This window comes from Danio rerio, chromosome 10 (genome assembly GCF_049306965.1).
Source record: "Danio rerio strain Tuebingen ecotype United States chromosome 10, GRCz12tu, whole genome shotgun sequence".
NCBI classification, from domain to species: Eukaryota; Metazoa; Chordata; class Actinopteri; order Cypriniformes; family Danionidae; genus Danio; species Danio rerio.
This window is the reverse complement of record NC_133185.1, coordinates 25945437-25965339: the sequence shown is the minus strand read 5'-3', so window position 1 is coordinate 25965339 and position 19903 is coordinate 25945437. Positions and strand designations below refer to the sequence as shown.

Genomic DNA, 19903 nt, shown 5'->3' with positions numbered 1-19903 from the left:
GTAATAAAATAGATATTTAAAGAATAAATTCATCAGTTTTTAAAAAGTCACGTCATTTTGCCTCAACATATAATGTGATTGGATAACTGGACTAATCAGTGCATTGATCTCAATCACATCATATCAAGTTTTGATAATTAAAAGACTGTCTCTGAGCAAGAGTGACAATTTAATTCTCTTGCACACATGGGGTGGAAAGCTTTTATCATAATGCTTTTAAGCATTGAGTTCTACTTTTGTCAAATTTGCAGCTTTGGATGGAAACTGTTATTATAATAATGCACACCCAATTTCATGAAAAATATGTGGATGCCAAATATGTGGGTTGATATTATTGCAAAAAAAAAAAAAAAAAAAAAGATATTACAGAATGCTGCTTTCACTCATTGAAATACTCATAGGAAAAACACTGGAGTGTTACTTAGGTTTATTATAAGACTTATATAACTATAACTTTATTCCTGGAGATTTACCTTCCTGCAGATTTTAGTTGCAACCCATATCAAACACACCTGCCTGTAATTTTAAAATGCGTTTCATGTCCTAATTAATTGGTTCAGGTGTGTTTGATCAGGGTTGGAGCTGATATATGTAAGAAGGTAGATCAGGAACAGGGTTGAGCACCCTTGCCCTACATGTCATCTAAAAAGTACTTCTAAAATGACTTTTTTTCAGTCACCTATGTTCATGTTCAGTTATTCAAAACCTATTCATTATCAATAATGTTAACAAAAAATGGATAATAAAATGAAGTCATGTTGCCAGTTTACCTGAAAGGGGTCTGGATCCAGATCTAGTGCAGTGCAATCTGAGCTGCATCCAATGCTATTTTATACGCTTACCTAACCCCACCCCTAACCCTACTCGTCACAGTGATGTCACTCACTCCATTAAGTGCGTTGCGTCTGACATTGCATCGCTGAGTGATGCAATCTCAGCTTGCATCATAAAGGCTGCATCAAGATACTATAGTTTACCTTGTTTTTACTCAATACTTAATTCCTCTGGTTGAACCGTGTTACAATACTGCACCACACTACACAGTAAAAAAAATCCTGATTGCCTTTAGTTTTTAAGCAAAATCAAATTAACCTTATGAGTCCATTGAACTTATATTATGTTCAACTGACTTATAACAGCCTGCATAACTTATTAAGATAGAACATGATTAATTTAGTTTAAAACATGCAGTTTGCTGTGAGGACTAATTGATCATATAATTTTTTACTGTGTATAACACAAATACCAGATGAGCTATTAAGAAAGTTTACTAGATTGAAAACATCATAAATATTAAAATAGATGTGACAAACATACTTTAGTCATACATTAAGATACTTTGAAACTGTCCAAGTCTTTAGTAGTTGATTATTTATTTACCCTGTAATTCTAATTTACATGAAATTGAACCAGAATAGTTTGTTTTACTGCCTTTGTTTCTCCTTTTAACTCTGATAATAATAAAGATATAGCTGAAAATGGATTTCTTTTATAAGGATCTGCATCCTACCAAAACAATACAAATTTTAAAAAAATTATATTTAGTAATAGTAATAATAATCAATTTTCTCTTGATCTCTTGCTGTTCAAGCTTATGTACTTCTTGATACACTATGCAAACTGTTGGGTTCCACACAATTCCCTCTTGTTGTCCCAACACAAATCAATTAACTGATTTTTCTTTGTCTTAGTCTCTATTTCAGAGGGTGCCACAGCGGAATTAACCTCCAACTACTCTGGTATATGGTTTTACGCAGTGGTATCCTTACAGATGCAACCCACTGGGAAATACCCATGCACACTCATTCACACACACTAATACACTACGGCCGATTTAGTTTATTCAATTCACCTGTAGCACATGTCTTTGGACTGTGGGAGAAACCGGAGCACCTGGAGAAAACCCACGTGAAAAAGGAGAAAACATGCAAACTCCACACAGGAATGCAAACTGGTCTGGCCTGGACTTGAACCAGCAACCTTCTTTCTGTGAGGCGACAATGCTAACTAAGTATGCTCCAATCGATTGACCAGAGATCGGTATTGGCCGATAATAACATTTAATGACTCAAGATTTCATGAACCAATTGCAAGTGTTATGAGTTTACAAGCAGAGGAAGACACAATTGTGCACCCAGGTCATATATCTAGGTTGCAAGCTACAACAAGTAAAGGGGTAAATAATGTGTGGGGCGTGAGCAATCACTGCGCTCCCAACACATCAGCTAAAATACATACAGATGTGGACGTGAGTGATGGTCTCTTTGTTGCAACTGCAACCTTTGTATATCCAGTTTTGAGCTGTTGTGACGCGAGCGGAGAGATAGCCCGTATCTAGTGTCCAACCGAGTGATCTCTCCTGCAAGCTCTGTGAGTCTCCGTGAAATCTGTAATTTAGTTTAAAAAACCCAGAAATCATACCAACGAGAGTGAATGAGCAAGAAAACAGATCACTACAGGCACAGAGATGTTCTAAGCATTACATTTGTCAGGTTAAATGAATAAAGCATATTCACTGCAAATATCTATAATTTTTTTAAAGCTGCTTCTGACCATGACGTGATCACACTTAAATGGTGTAAAACACACATTTAAAGGATTATATGCAGCATTCTTCATTTATTCTCTTAGATATGGCGAGATTTCCAATTGAGTATCATACTTAGAGGGAAAATGTATTAATGCATTATAAAGCTTAAAGCATCTAAATTGGTACTCTGTATTGGCCAATCACCAAAACAAGGAATCGGTACTCTGTATCGGCTGCAAAACTCCTGATCATAGCATCCCTTGTGCTGACCACTGAGCCACTGTGCTACCCCACAAACAGGCCCAGATAAAGAATTCAGAGGCCCCTGGCACAATGTTTAGTAGGGCCCCCCACCTGGCTGCACTTTTATAGTTGAATAAAAAATACGGTTTTAAATAAAATTTATCTATAATTTATTGCCTGCATTTTTTAAATAAATGATTTACAGTATATATATATATATATATATATATATATATATATATATATATATATATATATATATATATATATATATATATATATATATATATATATATTATATTTAAGGGTATTTTTAATGTATAACTTTTACAAACTTATAATGCATATGATTTGGATGTAATACCTCTTCAATCCAGTTCTATGAATCTGAGTTTTCCACAATACACAAACATTTTATCAATGATTCCCATGAGATTTTCGATGAGATAAAGAGTATAAGCAAAATCTGATAAGTAGTGGGGGAAAAAAGAAGACCCCCCCCCCCGTCCACACACACACACAAACACACACACACACACCACCCCCCATAATGTCCATTGGTTAATCCAGCCCTGTCAAAACAGCAATTGTTAACTTCTTAATTGTTTTTACAAATTTAAGTGGATTGAACATAAAACAATTCAGCTGTCCTAAAAAATCCTTCTGTTGATTCAGCTCGTTTTAAATGAGTAGGTTAAACAAGCAGAAAAAAAAAAATTTGTCACACTTTACAATAAGGTTCATTTGTTAATAGTAGGTAATGTATTTACTAACATGAACAAACAATAAACAATACATTTACTACAGTATTTATTCATGATAATAGTTAATGAAAATACAGTTGTTCATTGTTAGTTCATGTTAACTCATGGTGCATTTACTAATGTTAACAAGCATGGACTTGAATGTTAATAATGCATTAGTAAATGTTCACTTATGATTAATAAATGCTGTACAAGTGTTGTTCGTGATTAGTTCATGTTAGGAAATGCATTAACTAATGAACCTTATTGTAAAGTGTTACCAAAAATCTTTTTCTTTTTTTTCTTTTTTTTGAGTGAATGATGTCTAAAACTTCCTATTACTATGATTATTTGCCTATTTATGATGAATTGCTTCTTGTATTTCGCATTTGTAAGTCACTTTGAATAAAAGAGGCTACTAAATGAATAAATGTAAATGAAATGTAAATGCTGGTAGAAGCTTGTTTTAGCAATGAGCCTGGGTAGCAACTACAACTTCCTAATCAAATGCACTTGAACACAACATACTCTGATTCTGAGACAAAAATGAAGGCAGAAACTATGTTAAAGGCTATTTTTGAATAAAACGACCATCTTCTTTATCTTCCTAGGGATTATTTCACAATTAGCGCAGTGTCTGAAAAGCACACAATTAAATAATATTTCCTACTTTTTGGGGGGCATAATTTGACAATTGCAGCTTGATTGGAAATGAACTAAAAATGTGAAACTTTCCTTGATTTGCCTTTGTTTTCTTTCCACAGTACATATCTCATATTTCATCTAAAGCATGCCGTCTGTCCATAGACAGTTTTGTTTCCATGGAAACCAAGAACACTAACTTCTCATAAAACTTTATTGTGGGCAGAACTAGTTGTTGTGAAAGAAACGGCTCAACGATTGAGAAATAAGGGCTATTTTGAGAAGAAAACATCATTTAATCAAAACAAATATTCAAACGTGTGTACACTTTGTTTAAAGGGATAGTCCTCTTAAAAGCTCATAATTTAATATAGAAGACAATGCAATGGTTACAGGTTTTCAGCTTTCTTAAAAATATCTTCTTTTGTGTTGAACAGAAGAATGAAACTCATAAACGTTTGGAATCACTTGTGGGACAGTAAATAGTAAGTACATTTTCATTTTTTGGGTGCCCTATCCCTTTAAAACATCAAAAGTTTTAATAAGATATGGCAGATGTATTCTAAAAGCATTGGAATACAATCTATGTATTAAATGTAGCAAAATAAGTAGTGTAATGCAAGGTAAATAACATAGTTAAGAAGAAATCTACCCAGATGTTTGCTGGATTTATGATTAAAATGTGTGTTTGTGTGCGAGAGATGCAGAGGTGTGGTGAAGATGTGAAAGCTATTTGCGATAAGGGGGTTGACATCAGTTGATAACAACGTGTATGAGCCAAAACACCAGAGTCTTTGAGCTGTCAGTCAGGTTTACACACACACACGCGCACATACGCGCACCCTCCTTCTTCCTCAAACCTATCTGAGATGTCAGATTGGATAGCTAATAGCCCCATCGATGTGGAAATAGCATCTCAAAGCAAATAAGATGCTGATGTCTCTCAAACAGGAAGAAAATCAATTACACACCGTTTTTAGTTTTGCTGCTGTGAGACGTAAAGGCCAAACACAATTATCAACAACACGAAAACAAATACAATACGAACTGACAGAATCACACGAGCAACTATCTAATAGATGTCAGTAGAGACTGACCAACAGAAAGCAATTATATTACATAAATCAAATACCACAACAATGCTGAAGAAACTGCAATCAAATTGCATTTTTTCATAGCTCAGATGAAAGCCGGTTTTGCTGATAACTTGTTTACATTCTCAAGTTATTATTGTTTTACCTGTGAAATTAGAGATAAGCTTAAAAGAAATACTGAACGGATGGAGAAACTGAACAGTCTTTCGCAAATTAGAGTTAGAGGACCTCGAGGTTGGTCTTATCTATGTAGAGTTAATTTAGCACGAGACAAATGTTAATGCTTCTGTCTCTATGTTTATTTATTTATTACAGCTCCATGGAGATGTATAGCTTTAATTATCGTACATTGTATTTTGTTTCAAGCCTGATTAAATTGCGCATTTTGTCATACTCAAGATTGGCAGCCAATGGCATTCCATTGCTCCGCCTTCTTATTGTATTCCTTTCTATAAAGTCTGTTGCTTGGTCAAGTCCAGGGTATCAAATGGCTGTTTTCCTCCAACAGCTCTATTTTGAACCTGCTTCTTATTTGTTTGAGCGCTGGTTTTATTCTGACAACAATGTTACTCATGCTTGCAGTTTGGTGGCCAAGAGAGCCTAATGTGCTGCAATTTAGGAAAACGTGCAATTACAAAAAACACCAGCAAATTAAGACAAGATCTTCATCAGTTTAACGTGCTGCAAATCCTCAGAATGCATACATATCAAAAATGTGCTGCATTTTCCCACAACGCACACAAATGAATAAAATGCACTGCATTTTCTCACAATGCAAACAAATTATTTAAATGCACTACATTTTCTCACAACACAAACAATTTACCAAAACGCATTGCATTTTCTCCAACCCAGGCTTATTCTGAAAACGTAGTCCTGCGGAAACTAATTATGTAGCCGGAGATACGTATGGCTGCATTTCATTTTTTAAGAGAACACAACGGGGCGGTGTGACGCCGTTCCCTTTCATGCTTGCCGGCTGACTGCTGATCTCTGTGTGGAGGGCTTTCCTGCTGCAACCAGTTTGTCCGGGTAGCTCATCGTGTACGTCAGTGGACTTAAGACGCAGAAAGGAGCTGACCACGATGATGATCGGGTTCGACTATGGGGAAATAAAGTGAATAACAGGCTAAGAATGTGGTAAAATCCAAAAACATGTTAAAAATCAGACGAGAGCTGTTCTTTTTCTGGACGGCTTTTTTTGTTAATTGTTGGTTGGGTTTAGGGAAGTAAGCAGGGGGTGGGTCAATCGGTAAAACTGCTTGAGTTTAGAGAAGGAGGAGGGGATCGTCCAGTCAGTCATTCAGCCAGTTGGACAGACGGTCCTTTGACAGCGGCCTCTTGTGGGTTTATGCGAGACGTTCGAGATGCAAAAAAGCGCGCACAGCAGCCTCTCGCGGATTCGTGAAAATTAAAACTGCACAAATACGTACCTTCTGGGACGTATTTCGCAGTCTCCAGAAACGTCCATGGGACTAAGTTTTCAGAATGAACCTGGGTTGATTTTCTTACAACCTAGAAAGAATGGAACACAGCGGAAATGTCAATGGGACCCAAAAACATAAAAAAAATAAAAAAATAAAAATGTAAAGGATGCCGCTGTGCTGTTACTTATTGCTCCGTGAAGTTGTAGGTGATCTTTGAAAGGTGAGCTTTCTGTTTGTTTATTTTAATATCTAGATTCTCTTGTCCTATATAATATATAGCCGGGTCTGTCTCATTTAAGGGTCTCCTTGTTGTGAGAAAACGCAGTGCGTTTTCGTAAATTCTTTGTATTGTGAGAAATTGCAGAGTGTTTTATTGATTTGTTTGCGTTGTGAGAAAATGCAGTGGGTTTTTTAAAAATGTGTTTGTGTTGTGAAGATTTGCAGCATGTGTGCTATCACACGGATGAAGATCTTTTCTCAATGTATAGCCGTTTTTTGTAATTTTCTCAAATTGCAGCACATTACGCTCTCTTGGTCACTGTATTGCAGTCTTTATTTGATTAAACACTATCATTTAACACATTAACGCTAAAGCATTGCATCATTCAACATTTGACAATGGAGGTTTTTGTATATTGTTTATAGCATTTATAAAAAGCTGTGATCTGTATGCCAATAACACCCCCCAAAAATATTTTAACTTCTTGCGTAACCTGTAAAGATCTGTAAAGCTCAATTTATTATCATCTTCTACACTGCAGCAAAAACAGAAAAGAAATTAAACATACACCAGAAACACACCACTACTGATAATTAAAAAGAAGTTTCACTTATCACGAAAATGGTGGCCAATGTGAACTACTGGGAATGTTAGATATGTCAAGGACAAACATTTTCACACTTCCTACAACTCTTGGCAGAACTATCTTATTTTTGGTGTGTTTGTACAGCAGTAAATGAGAATGATTTTAATCATAGAAACATTTTTGGTAGGACAAAATTAGCTCCTACTTCAGAAAAGTCAAGCCCAGCACGACGAGAAACAACAGTTAAGTAAAAGGACATTGTTATGCCAAATAAATTTGAGCACTGTGCAAATCCAAACATAGTCTGTCATTTTGAATGGCAACCTCATGCTATAGTTAAAAGTGATCAAAATAACATATTGTCACCTTAAAATTACATCTGACATTTTTGTCGAAATTGAGTTATTGACATATTCTTATTAAATTACAATTTATTTACATTATGGGGAGGTTTTTTATATCGGTTGTTTACATTTTTAGACTTTTTATTTGAAAAAACAAATATTACACACACACTGTTTGCTGTGGAATGCAAAAACTTTAAGGCTTAATATCTCAAAATTATTCAGGTTTGGGTAATCATCATTAGTAAGCAAAGCAACTGCATTTTGACAGCAAACTGCACCTGTACGGCAGGGTATGTCAACTTACATTTTTACATTTCATTCTAAGCATTCAGTGTCTGCAGTTTAATTCACCATATTTAACCGTTATTGCTGAAATCATTGCTGCAATCAAAAACGAGTAATGTGTATGATTCAGCATAGCGTAAACTTACCTGATATAAAATGAGAACTGCAGAGTCCAACATTTTTAAATAGGTCCACACTCCATTCAGCTCTTCTGATGGCTGTTAGTTTTCAATTTTTGGACTTTGGATTTTGGCACAATCCTACCGCACAACAGGATATGTTTGCTATTGCAACCAGTCATTTTTTGCAACCGGTATGCACGATTGAACCCGGGTGGCATCATGTGTGACGTAGGTTGTTAATTCCCCTATAGTAACTGGACACAACACAGCCTCTCCAATGCAGTGCCTTGCGATATGTGTCAACAAGTCATATGAATCATATTTATTATCACTTGACAGTAACGGAGGAACGCCGCCAAATATAGCAAAGTAAGAGGAATGATTTTTCTCTAATAATTTACTTGAGTAAGAGTAATAGTACACATTTTTAAATGTACTCAAAAAGTACACGTTACCCAAAAATGTTACTCAAGTAAATATAACTAAGTAAATTTAATTCGATACCCACCTATTCCAGGCTGGCTTCGGGCCTCTTATTTTCTGGGTTGATATACTGTAGGAGCTATACTCTCATTCTGGTGTAATAATCAAGGAACTTTACTGCCGTATCATGGCTCCAGTAGGCACAATGATATTAGACAGTGCTGTTACCGAGTTAACTAGCTTGGGACTATTTTCAAGCTCTGCGTAATATCATTATCTGTGCACCCAGCAGACCCAGAGATTGGCTGAATGGATTCATAAGAAGGTAAAACTATTTAACTCCATAGAACTTACAAAATGAACTCAATTCCAAAAAAGCTGGAGTGTTTCTATAAAGTCAAAGCGATCACATAGCTATGCCCTGGTCACCCACAACACCTTAACATTGTCTAGTAGTTGTCACAAATACCTGCAAGCATAGGGAGCACAATAAAAAGACATCATCTAATTTGGCCTAACACATTCTTGGTACATTTCCAACAGCCAATTGTTTTGTTTGGACGTATCAAACCATAAGACACTTTAGTTGCAATCAGCCACACTTGCGATGCAAATGAGCTCCTCTGTCTTCAAGATCCCGTTGTGACCGAAACAAAGACAATGATGACAATAATGCATGTTGTTTCATCAATTTCTCTTCTGGTAAATTTTTTTCCCCCTACAAGAATAGACGCATAATCACTCACTTCCAGTACGCCATTGTTACTGCGAGATTTCTAATCGCTCCCATTACAGATTGTAGCCCACTGATTTACAATGAACATGGAAGCCAGTTATAATTACTCTGTGATATATGGGGGTTATTATACCATATCGAACGCAATAATACGATAAAAGGCCTCCACGCCATCCACCTCTGTCACAATCTGTGGAGGCGTTCGCCGCCTCGGAGCACTGAGGTGTGACAGAGCTTTGATGAAGGACTTCATTTAGACCTGTTTGTGCAGTGGCCGGTCAGTCGCAGCTGAAAGAGACCTGCGGGGGATCGCGTTAAGAGACCTCTCATTAGAGAGAGTGAGGCATTATGGAGTCTTCAGGTCCGCTCGATGGCCACATACGGTTTCAGTGTTTGCTTTTGGAATCTCTGTGTCTCGCAGCTGGAGGAGATCACAGAAAAGTGGTGGTTAGAAAGCAACAATATAAAGTCGGGGAGATTATGCCACCTGTTTGTGCTGCCAGGGACTCTTATTGGACACTGCTCAGTCTCAGCGAGGATAAACACTGGCCTCTGGCGAAACTGGCAAATTTGAAATGGCGCTTTTGCTATTGGAGAAGATGGAGACTATTAGGCTGCTTTGTAAAAATGTATTATGTATATAAATATATACAAGCTATGGCCTGAAGCGGATTTAATCTTTAGTTTATGTGGGAATGTGAGGAGGAATTGCCTACTGGTTTGAGCAATTTGATTTAAAGAGAGATAAAAAGCTGTCACAGAGAGAAAAGAAAGTTACAATGCTTGTTCCATGTAATTCATGACAAACTATGTTGGTTATTATGTGAAAAAAAATATTTGTTTTAATTTGTGCTTATGTAAACATTGGATTTTTAATTATGGATAAAATTACTTGTGTATTTTAAAACAATAAAAGCTTTATATTTATGTTTATAAGAGTACAGAGTAAGGGGAGTTTAGCTTCCTTTTGAAAACAAACATGTCTATCCATTTCTCAGTGGATATTGGTCATTCATTTAGATGCATTGAACAAAACTGATTTAATAAACATTTTAATAAATAGTTTTATTACAATAATATTTTAGTCACAAGAATATCTTTACAAATAGAAAAATAATACATTATATTAAGGCAAAATATTACAAAAATATTTTTCCATAGCATCAAAATTGACTATTTTTTGGACCATTATTATAAGTAATTTTGTTAGATTAGCTGCAGATTCTGGCTTCAGTTCTGACTAAACAAATGCATATAAAGCATCTTATAGAAAATATTCATTTAAAAGAAGTGTACTTATCTATGCTGAGCACTGTGTATACTGTATTTGTGTGATGTCTAATGGTATCCAGTGATTTTGTTAATTTATTTAGTTGCATTGTAATATACTCTGTTTATTAACAGCTCACCATAGCTGATGATTCATAGATGTTTATGCTTCAAAAGGGCAGGGCGACCAATCGAAAGCAATTTTCATGCACATTTTGTCAGTAAAGCCGGTTCTGGTATACCTCCATCATGTGTATGTGCATTCAGATGAAGCAGTATGTATTACAAAAATTGTGATGAATTCAAATTATTACTACATTATATGGTGCCCTCTGTGAGACTAAAATATTCATATTAATGTCAATAGCAATACTTATGTTAATATTTGTGATAAATTCAAAACAACACTACAGAGTCATGCACTCATAAAAATTAAGTATTAACATACATGCTGTTTATATTGGGATGAAGTAATCTAGCAAACAATTTTGTGTTTAATAGACGTCTAATAGACATCTAAACATAGACAGCTTGGCTAAAATAAAGCTAATCTTGGGCTGTCAGAGAAAATCTAACAGACATCTAAGAAGAGCCCAAAACTAGACTAGTCATCAAATAGACAGATTAGGCAGACTTTATATAGGCAGTCATTCATTTCTGTTAATTTGATGACTAGTCTAGTTTTGGCATATTCTTAGACTGACAGAGCTCAAATTTAGCCTTGCTGTAGCCAGAATGACTTTGATCAGATGTCTATAAGACATCTATTAGACACAACACAGGTTCATTTTGAAAATGTAGTCCCACGGACGTTTCTGGAGGCCGTGAATTTTGCATGGAGGTACGTATGGCTGCATATAATTTTTTTTAAGCGAACAATATAGGGCGGTATGACGCTATTCCTTTTGACGCTTACCCACTGACCACCTAACTCCGTGTGCAAGGTCTCAACCAGTGTGTTTAGTTAGCTCGTTGTGTATGTCGGCGAACTTGAGACACGGAGAGGAAATGACCAGGAGTTGACGATGACTGGGTTTGAGTCTGGGAAAGAGCAGTTCTAAAAATCAGGTAAGACAAAAACACAAACCAAAAAATAAAATGAACGAGTGAACAACAGGGTGAAAATGTGTTAAAATCTGAAATTGTGTTAAAAATCAGATGAGGGCTTTTCTTTTTCTGGACAGCTTTTGTAAACCGTTGGGTTGGGTTTAGGGAAGTAAAAGGGTGGGTGGGTCAATCGGTAAAATTGGTTGGGTTTAGGGAAGGAGGAGGGTGGGTCGGTCAATTGTTGTTCGCCTAATCAATCATTCAGTCATTCAGTCGGTCGACAGCGGCCCCTGGTGAGTTTACGCGAGATCAATGTGGGCGTAAATGCCACTACCAAGAGACATTTGAGATGCGAAAAAGCATGCACAGTGGCCTCTTGCGGATTTGTGAAAACAAAAACTACAAAAATACACACCTCCTGGGATGTATTTCATGGTCTCCAGAAATGTCCATGGTACTACGTTTTCAGAATGAGCCTGGGTTGATTAGACATCTTTGAAAAAAAATGCTTGCTCGGAAATATCTGTTAAAAACTTTTTTTTGTCAAATTAAAAAAAAACAAAAATGTAATATGTCCTCCATAACCGCGAACACCATCTCGATTACATAAATACTGTATGAACATCACACATGGCTTAAGAGTCAATCTGACCAATCATAAAGCAAAGATTATGAGCTTTTCCACAGTATTATAACCTTCACATATTAGCACTGGTGGACATATACCTAGAAAACTCTATGGGATTGCAGGTACCCAGAGTCTGAAGAATATACAAATATCTGGTCTAATTTCACAAAAATTTATTACAGAGTGAAGTTCAAAGACTTACAACAATAGCACAGTGTTTTGTTTTTGTGAATATCCACAATTAAAGCTTGCAAAACAATGTCTTATTCATATCTGTACTACCAAAACGTATGCCATTTAAGTTCTTTTTCATTGTTATTAATTAATTATTACTGTATGTTCAGTTTTACCTGGTGATCTATATGCTTTACTTTAATTTCACTTAGAATCAGAGGAAAGCACTATTGTGCCTGGAATAAGAGTATTATATTTAGTCATAATAAAAATATAATACATATATGAATAGGAGAAGAAACAACACCAATATTTGTTTGCTACCAATGCTAACGAATGCTACTAGCGCAATTTTCTTCCTAAGCAGTATTGTCTGAGGCTCTCTAATGAAAAATAATTATTTAAGCTTGTTCTCTAAGCAGGAATATGCAATTTTACATTGTGTTGCCTAATGTGCCTTTGGACGAATGCCACGCACATTAATCCTTGTCTTTGCACTTAACAAAGCTAAAGGTTTATAATCATCATTACTATTTATTCATTTACATTTTTCAGGCATTGCTTCAGCAATTTGAGCTTGTGTGGAAATGAGTCCTCCACCGAGGAAGCCAAGATTTCAGCTCTGTTCCAGAACCACTTCTGTACAGGCAGCATTTTAAGGCATCATCGACACGAGGGCTGTTCCAGAATGTAATTTATTAAACTTAAACTTAATTATGCTGGCTCCTCAGACACCTTCTTTCGGCCAAATTAAAAGACAGCATCATACAGCACAGTATGTACTAGAAAAGTAATCCTAGAATGCACTGCAATGAAAAAAAAAAGTTGATTATAAACTAGTTTTTTTATTTGTTTCAAAACTGAAAAGTATATGTGATTTTTTTTTTTATTAAACCCAAATGTTCTGTTTATATGCAATGTACGTTTATGCTAATTAAAGTACTGCATCTTCCCAAAGCTTTGCTTTGCTCTTGAAGAGCTTGCCAAAATGGTTATCAATCAAAATTATTTTTCTTTTAATCTATCAACATAAGTCAATATTGTATATTTAATTATGCATGCATTTTAAACATTTTGATTGCATGTGTCAGATATGATCCTAAAAAAGTGATTCTGATGGATTGATAAGTGTTATAGCAAGCTGTCTCATCATATTTAAGTTGATACAGGTTAACTGTTTAAATGTAAGTTGAAATTACTTGTCAAGTAACCTTGATTTTTAAATATTTAAGGCATCGGATATTTTTTTAACACAGCAGTAGCTCAATAAGAATGCATCTTTGGCAAATATCAAAAAGAATATCTATTTTTCATATTGTATAATGTCTAAATTTACTTTCAGTGGATTTCATTAAAACTTTTCAGTGGGAAAAACGCATTGCCTTATTATAGAGCAGGAACAAAAGTAATATGCGACGAAAGTAACAAATCCTTTTTCTCAAAAATGCCCTGACAACCATTGAATTCCAGGCTATAACAGAGCATTCAGCATGCGACCCTTGATGAAGCTGCATGGCAGCTGATTTCAGGGCCGTGTCCTGCAATTAGCTCTAAGTTTCTGTTTGTAAGTGCAAAAAGTAAATTACTGTAGCGTTTTTTCTTTTTTCCTTAAGTTGTGTTTCTTTTTTCATGTGTCACACTAATGATCAATATACAGGTTATTTAGTGCAATAACAAATTCTTTGCAATGTTGGAGTTTTCCAGTTTAAAAGTAAATCAGGTTTAAACAGCAAGAGTTCCTGTTGGGATGAAAGTCACACTGTTATTTATGTCCCACTGCTAATAGCTATGCCTTAGTTTTCCTTTTCACATTAGTTTTCAGTGTTGTGACTCATATGTATTCATATGTGTAAAAAATATATATGCATATTGCCTATGGTAATAAAGCATATTCACACATTTAAGAAAATTGTAACATTTTGCATTGTTGGATTGCTTTTAAAACATTTGATTGAACTGAAATTTAAAATTAAAACGCAGTTTAATATTTAATAATAATATTATATATTGTTAATATCTTTATTGATATCATGAGTTATGATTATGTAAACAGCCTTTAAAATTAAAGTTTTAAACTAATATATAATACACTCTCTATAAAATGTTGGAAAATGCTAATTTTCTTATACATTTACGTCGCAGGGTTTCCAATTGGAATCAGTGAAATTTTCTGCTGTAAGTGGCATGAAGTCGATCTTTGAAACAGTCAAGCCAACAAGCCTTTACAGAGAAACAGCCAATGTCAGTGATTTTTCCAACAATACACGATCTCTATACTTTCCAGGCTCCAGATGATAGGGTATTTGATGGTATTGTAGGAACTGTTATCCGTAGCATGCGAAGCTTCTTCCATAAAGTCAGTCGGCTTGAAAAGCAAAGCCTCAGAGTTTTCAATCATTATGCCTGCTCTGTTTTATTCAAAGCTTTCAGGTGAAGATCAGAGGCTCTGGCAGTGATGACAACTCACTACGTGTTCTGTAGAAGTCTAATAAAACATTACAGTCTGTATGTATTCTGCGGGGTATTTATTATTTATTATTGTAGCACAACATCTGCCGTCAGTAAAGGGGCCTTCATGCTGACAGTGATTTGTAGGGACGAAGCAAGCAGAAGTCATTCATTTTCAATGAGAGATGGCAATTTCTGTGAGTGAGTGGCAGCGAAGGTTGTGGGCGTGTCCGATGATATGACACAGGTGATGAAAGCTTAATTTTATGCAAATAACTCCCAATAGGTTGGGAAACAATGGAGCTGGCATAGTCTGTCTGCAGCAAGTGATTTTACTCTTCTATACTGTGTGATTTGTCTCTACTCGCATGGCATGATATAATTATGCATGGAAACAGTGTCAGAAAGTGTCAAAAGCAAGTTTGACTCATGCACTGATAATTGTTCATCTTGTTCGTGATATGATAAATTATGCATTGCTGTAATTTATATACACTTTCCCTGTCCAAAGTGAATTTTAGCATGCAGCGAGGCAACATTTGGAAAGGAAATCTTATTTTAGCTGCAAACATCTTGTAATTTCATTTTTAAAAGCTTTAGTCAGCGGAGTTAAGCGCCATTCAGAACTCAGACTGAGACTGAAATTCAAATTCCCCTCTTTGAATTTAGTTGGAAAGCACGATGCTGAATTGCAATTCATTTGAATATATGGACATAGAATTTAAATGGTCTGAACTTTATTAAATATTCATTTTACTTGGGTTTTAACTGTAAAAGCAAATGTGGCAAGGCTAGCTCTGAATGCTGGATGGAAAAAGGCCTTGAAGCATAAAGGTTTGTGGACTTTGACAGAGAATGACAAAATGAGAGAACAGACAGACAGATAGATAGATAGATAGATAGATAGATAGATAGATAGATAGATAGATAGATGGATGGATGGATGGATGGATGGATGGATGGATGGATGGATGGATGGATGGATGGATGGATGGATGGATGGATGGATGGATGGATGGATGGATAGATAGATAGATAGATAGATAGATAGATAGATAGATAGATAGATAGATAGATAGATAGATAGATAGATAGATAAGAAGACTTAGGCCACAGGATAGTTTCATGGGTGGGGATGGACGGATGGATGGATGGATGGATGGATGGATTGGTTTTACTAATATGGATATTAGATTGGTAGATGAATAAACAATCAATCATGCAGATGGATGGATATGCAGAAATACAATGGCATTCAAATATACATTCAAATATACAGATAGATATATGTATAAACAGACAGATACACAGATACACAGATAGACAAGTGGACGGACGGACGGACGGACGGACGGACGGACGGACGGACGGACGGACGGACGGACGGACAGACAGACAGACAGACAGACAGACAGACAGACAGACAGACAGACAGACAGACAGACAGACAGACAGACAGACAGATAGATAGATAGATAGATAGATAGATAGATAGATAGATAGATAGATAGATAGATAAGCCACTGAGTAGTTTTGTGGGTGAGTGGGTGGATGGATGGATGGATGGATGGATGGATGGATGGATGGATGGATGGATGGATGGATGGATGGATGGATGGATGGATGGATGGATGAATGGATGGATGGGTGGATGGATGTATGGATTGATGGATGGATGGATGGATGGATGGATGTACGGATGGATGGAAAAATTGTTTTACTGAAGAATAGACATGCATATAGACAGACAAACAGACAGAGACATGAATGGGTGGATTGACATACAGATAGACAGATTGGTACAGTAGCTGGATAAACATTCAAATACGCAGATGGATGGATATGCAGATATACAAATGGATGAAGAATGGGCATAAAGATTGATGGATAAATGGATGGACATAGAATGACAGACTGATGGATGGATGGAATGGATGGATGGATGGATGGATGGATGGATGAACTGACAAAGATAGACAGATAAGTAGATGAATAATCATGCAAATATGGGGATGATGAATGGATTGATAGACAGATGGATTGATGGATTGTTTAACTCACAGATAGACAGATTGTTAGATTGATAAACATTTATATATGCAGATGGATGGATGGATGGATATGCAGAAATACAAATGGATGGATGAAGGGATGGATAAATGGATGGATGGATGAAATTTAAACAGATGAATGATGGACAAATGGAGTGATGAATGGGCATGCAGACAAACAAACAACAAGATGGATGAACTGACATACAGTTAGACAGACGGATAGATGTATGAATATTCAAATATACAGACATATTTACAGACAGAGAGACAGACGGATAGATCTAGATATACCTGATGACCTAAAGCAATAATACTGCTGTCCGTCTGAATGGGGCATTAAGTGGTGATTTTAGGGAGCAGCAAAGCTGAAAGTGGTGAGTCAACCAAAATATAGTTTATACATAAGGTCAACAAACCATCTGAATATCAATATGCTCTTACGTTCAGAGACTCAGACCGCACTTCTACCTAAAAGTGTTTGGCCTTCTCTTAACATTACTCCCCTGTACAGCGTTCAAGCCTTGATCCACCACTTCATCTGAAAGGCGCAATTTTAGCAGGTTTCTTGGGTGGAAATATCTTGTTCTTCACGCACCGGCTCGATGCTGTCATAAAGCTGTTGACCCTGAAATCTGCAGGAAAGGTTCCTGCCTGGTTTTGTTCCTAAGCCCAGTTAATTGTTCCCGGCGGTCTTGTCACGTGAAGCAGCCTCAGGGTTGAAGCATTAATTCACATGAGCTCCTCTGAAACAGCCGTTTTAATGTGTAAATGTCGGTTTGCGGAAACAAAAAAATGCTCTCACACACACACAATGCTTTTACATTCATTACTGAAATCATCGACGTGATAGTCAGAGACAGAAAATGAGGGAAATGAGAGAGTTTCAGCTGCAGCAGAACAATGTGTATGTCATCTGCATGCATGTTCTGTGAAGTGACTGTGTGGAAATGTCAAAACCATCTCATGCTCTAAAGAGGAGAATAATCAAACTGCTTTGCTAGTGAAATAGAGCACTAACCAAAGCAACTCCTCTGCACCCCCCTCTGAGTTCCCTATGCCATTATGCAGTTTTATCCTCTTTGAATATTTCTGAATATACTGATTGACAGTAGGGGGTGTCATTACCGCAAACTGTGTGAAGAATGAGTCACTGCTATTACACAATCAAAGAACAAAAGATGGGTGATTTTAAAGAGTCTCACCTTTCATTAGAACCGGTTTCAACCTATGCGAAAACCTGGATTTAGACTTTCTTTTGTGAGACAAGCTTCTTTTTGTCTGGAGAATTTAACAGGATTCTGAAAAAGATGATTTTAATAACGTTTGGATTTTAAACGGCACTTCAACAAAATGGCTGCGGAAAAAAGAAACAGCCCGAATTTCATGAGGAAACATAACTATTTTACATATTGTCAGAAAAGAAGCAAATTCATTACAATTTATACAATTTCATTCATATGAAAAGTAAAATTTTTAAAAAACCCACCTCTACTCTTACCCTTTGTAAGAATGGGTTTAAACCACAGCAGTTCGGACTGTAGTTCTGCCTAGTGACTAAAAAATGATTAGAATGATCCCAGCCGGCACACGACCGACCTTCAACGTTGAAATATGGTTGAAATAAGGTCAGATGTGTTTTGAACGTTGAAATAATGTTGATAGAACGTTTAATGTTGAACGGTTGAAAAACAGCCTGCATATGACAAGGCTTCAACGTTGAAATGTGGTTGAAAATACGTCAGTTGTTGCTTTAATGTTGAAACAATGTTGAATGATAAATGGTTGAAAAAAGTTACAGAAATCCTTGTACAAATCAACGTTGACATTTTTTTTATCATGGTCTGTATGTTGAATTAACGTCATGGCTTCACCCAATATTCAACATGTTTGGTTACCATGGTATCGGAGGACTCGGCGCACGCGGCCACGCGCAGCGCTTCACTTCACTTAATTACGAACACCTGACCTGCAGTGCAGCAGAATTCAGAGGTAAGCGTGTTTTAGATGCTTTAAAGTTTTATTTACCCCCCGATTTTGTTTTACACACATCTTAAATGTGACTTGGTGTAGTGTTTCGAATTTTGAAGCATTTAAAACTTTCCAGTTTGTTTTTAGTCTTGTTTGCGCTCCGGTGACGCAGCTAACCTCGAGGTAATGTCACATGTTTAACGTTAGTCTAAATGAGCGTTTTTATGGCAAATTCAAAGCGATAAACTCCAAACGCAGTTTAAAGTTACTGAGCAACGTTATAAAACAATATCCATTTTATACGCTGTATTATTAGTGTTATTATTACAAAGTGAACTGCTGTCGTTTCACTGTTGTTGTTGTTTTTGCTTTTAGAGATGTAACTTGCACAGCATTGAATGGAAAAGGCTTTGTCCATGTAAGTTTACTTTACCTTTAACTAAGCTATCTGTTAAATCTTCTTAGTGCTTTGGTTAACCAAAAGCATGGTGATATTCTCTTTCTAATATGTTTGTTTATTGATTGTTAGGCTATGTTGTGATATTATATTGTTATATTGATATTATTATTGTGAAATCATGTTGTGATGTTATACTATGTGACAGTATTGGGGAACAAATATGTATTTAGTGAGAAATTAATGCTTAAATTACACTTTGTATAGTAGCAGATAAAAGGTGTAATGGGTTTTAACTTTCTGAGTTTTCTGGAAGGTCCAGTTGAGGGGCATCAAGAACACGCAGATAGCCTACCTGGACAGACTGCAGTTCTGCTACTCCATGCCAAGGCTTTTGTATGGATGTCTTGACTACTACTGTGTTCTCTAAAGGTATTACTGGAGCAAAACAACAACACCTGTTACAGTGAAATTTGTATTAAAAAAAATAGTGATACATGTGTAGCAGGTCCAGTACATG

The 19903-nt window shown here is 36.1% G+C and overlaps 2 long non-coding RNA genes across 5 annotated transcripts in view; one reads left to right on the top strand and one right to left on the bottom strand.

The window, feature by feature from the left end:
• Positions 1-19903, top strand: part of LOC141376355 (uncharacterized) — a 974232-nt gene that overhangs the window by 951681 nt on the left and 2648 nt on the right. For 3 of the 4 annotated variants that reach the window (XR_012386275.1, XR_012386278.1, XR_012386276.1), the window contains exons 6-7: positions 19245-19404; positions 19700-19815. This is a non-coding gene — a long non-coding RNA (uncharacterized lncRNA). Of the gene's footprint in view, positions 1-18944; positions 19008-19244; positions 19405-19699; positions 19816-19903 lie in introns of those variants that run through there. The other variant, XR_012386277.1, reaches the window with a different exon arrangement.
• Positions 4356-18863, bottom strand: LOC141376359 (uncharacterized). Its single transcript, XR_012386297.1, has 4 exons — positions 18505-18863; positions 18221-18316; positions 6686-6767; positions 4356-6354 (listed from the first exon to the last, which is right to left on the bottom strand). It is a non-coding gene; the product is annotated as an uncharacterized lncRNA (long non-coding RNA).